The following is a 3058-nucleotide window of genomic DNA, read 5'->3' as shown; positions in this document are numbered from 1 at the left end:
TACTTCACAAGAAAATAAGTAAAATAAAGGCTAGGAAAATAGTTGAAAAAAATCAATAAAACTTAGTTGTTTATGCACAAAATCAATAAGTCTTTAGCTAGACTAGAAAAGACTCAAATAAGATCAGAACTGAAAAAGGAGACATTTCAACTGATACAGCAGAAACATCTTATATTTGTCAACAAATTGGATAATCTAGAAAAAGTGGACAAATGCTTAGACATATAAAACTGAGATTTGTCATGGAAAAAAAAAAAAAAAAAGATCTGAACAAACCGATGGTGAGTAAGGCTGATGAGTAATAAAAAGTTTTCCATTAAAGTTTAAGATCTGATTGCCACTGAATTCTAAAAATTTTCATTTAAAGAAGGGCTAGGGCTGGCCAGACAGCTCAGTGGACTAACGGGCCTGCTTAGGCAGAGCACAGCTCTTGATCCCTTGCCTGTCAGGCCAGCCCTGCCCCCGGGACTCACCGAGATGGGCCACTGAGATAGGGAGTGGTGGTGCACACCTGTAAGCCCAGCATTTGGGAGGCTGGGAATCACTGAGTCTGACCTAGGTATTGAGACCCTCTAGACCCTGTAGACCCTGTACTAAATGCGTTTTTTAAAAAAGGAAGGACTAATGCCAATTCTCAAAGAATAAAAGCTGAAAATAGGAAAATTCTTCCAAATTTATGTTATGTGACCAGAATTGCTCTACCAGTAAAGCTTGATAAGAAAAAAGAAAAAAGGTGTGGGATGGGATAGGAGGAGAAGGGAGGTGAGAGGAGAGGGAAAGACTGCAAGCCACTATCTCTGATGAACATAGAGCCAAAAATCCTGAATGAAATATTGGCAAACTAAATTCAACAGGACATTAAAGGAGTCATTCACAAGATCAGGTGGGATTTATCCCAATAATGCAACATACACACCCAGCAGTAAATGTGAAACAGCCTATTAACAAAATGAATGACATAAACCATACAGTCATCTCAAATTCAGAAAAAAAAGTATTTGTCAAAATTCAATGTCTTTTCATGATTAAAAGTCTCAACAAATTAGATATAGAAGGAATGCATTTCAAAATAATAAAGACTGTATATGACAAGCCTGCAACTAGCATAGTCAACAGAGAAAAGTTGGAAACTTTTTGTCTATGATCTAGGGCATGACAAGGTATACTCATCATATCCATTCAACACAATAGAGCAATTAAGCAACTCAAAGAAAGAAATGATATCCAAATTGGAAAAGAAGAGCTAAATTATCCCTATTTACATATTACCTAATCTTATATATAGAAAATTGAAAGTACTTACAACTTTTTTGTTATTGTTTTGTTTTTTCTTTAAACCAATCTTACACGTTTATATCTGGTAACCTGAACAACTAATTGGAAAATAGTATCATGAAATACAACCATTGTCATGACTCATTCAAATGGCTGACATTGTTGAATTTCTATTAATTCATTCAGTAAAATTTTGTATCATTTCTAATACTGTTTATTTTTTCTTTCACTATTTTGTATTTGTTAACAAAAAAGTCAAGACTAATTTAAAAAGTCAATAAAGTTGCAGTATATGAAATCAACAAGCAAAATCATTACTATATACACTCACAGGAAATTAAGAAAACAATTCCATCTACCATAATATAAAAGTACTTAGAAATAAATTTAACCAAGGAGGGGAGAGGTAACTGGACTAAAAACTAAAGACACTGATATAAATGAAAAGATATGCTCATAGATTAGAAGCACTACTATTGTTAAAATGTCCATATGATCCAAAGAGATCTAGAGAGTCTATGCAATGCCTTTAAGAATACTAGTGATATTCTTCACAGAAAAAAATTTTAAAGCATTTAAATTCATGTGAGACCAAAAAATGCCTCAGATGGTCAGAGCAATCTTAAGCAAAAGGAACTAAGCAGGAAGTTCTGCACTATTGATTTGAAAAAATCTAGCATAAAGCCATAGCACTAACACATATTGGCATAAAAATAAACACATAAACAAATAGTCAAACAGATAGCAAAGAAATGAGCCTACACATTTACCATAATGGAAAAACATGTCAGAGACATGCAATGTGAAGGAGACTGTCTCTTCAATAAATGGTACTGGGGAGCTCACTTCGGCAAACACTTCTACTAAAATTGGAATGATACAGAGAAGACTAGCATGGCCCCTGCAAAAGGATATCATGCACATTCAGGAAGTGCCAGATTTTTAACTTAAAGAGTAAATGAGAACCAAAAGGTAAAATAGATATTGTGAAAGGGAAAGAAACTCCTCCCTGGGAAAGAACAACTAGATGGGGGAAAAGAGAACAACTGGGATGGAGGAAAAGAAAAAAAACGAAGAGATATAGATACAGATGATATTGATAATATATAGATATAGATCTAGACATTGGTAAAGATATATCTAGAGATATATAGATACGGTAATGGTACTAATTTCTATTAGTTCATTGAAAAGAACTGTCAGTGCTTATATTGTTTGATGAATTTTGCATGCCTACATCTGGTAACCCGAGCAACTACTTTGAAGATAACAATATGCAATATAATAACCATTGTTAATTTCTTATCATTTTGTTTCAAAATTCTGTATCATTTTCATTTTTTTATTCCTTTTAAAATAAAAAGTAAGACAGTACTGGGTAGCCACATACATAAGAATTAAATTAGGCCCTTATTTCACATTATTTACAAATAGAAATTCAACAGGGATTAAATACTTTAAGACCTGAAACCATAAAGAAGGGGGAAAGATTCACATCACTGGTCTGGACAAAAAGTTTTGGGGATATGACCCTCAAAACACAGGCAACAGAAGTAAAAGTAGACAAATAAGATTATACCAAACTGAAAAGCTTCTGCACAGTAAAGAAATTAATGAATATGGTGAAGAGATAATCTGCATTTTCAGTGACTGCACTTCCAAACCATTATCCAATAAGGAGTTAATATCAAAAATTGATAAGTTAGAGCCAGCCAGATAGCTAAGCGGACTAAAACATCCACTTAAGCAGAGCGCAGCAGCTGGGGTTTGATCCTCAATCCAG

General features: G+C 33.7%; 1 non-coding gene across 1 annotated transcript; it reads left to right on the top strand.

Moving 5' to 3' along the window:
• The first annotated feature begins 2113 nt into the window (after positions 1–2113).
• On the top strand, positions 2114–2221 carry LOC111818554. The gene has a single exon (XR_002822520.1). It is a non-coding gene; the product is annotated as a U6 spliceosomal RNA (small nuclear RNA).
• Positions 2222–3058: the final 837 nt, after the last annotated feature.

This window comes from Octodon degus, unplaced genomic scaffold, assembly GCF_000260255.1.
Source record: "Octodon degus isolate 3935 unplaced genomic scaffold, OctDeg1.0 scaffold00094, whole genome shotgun sequence".
Taxonomy (NCBI): domain Eukaryota; kingdom Metazoa; phylum Chordata; class Mammalia; order Rodentia; family Octodontidae; genus Octodon; species Octodon degus.
The sequence above is the reverse complement of the archived record's forward strand: the minus strand, read 5'-3'. Positions and strand labels throughout refer to the sequence as shown.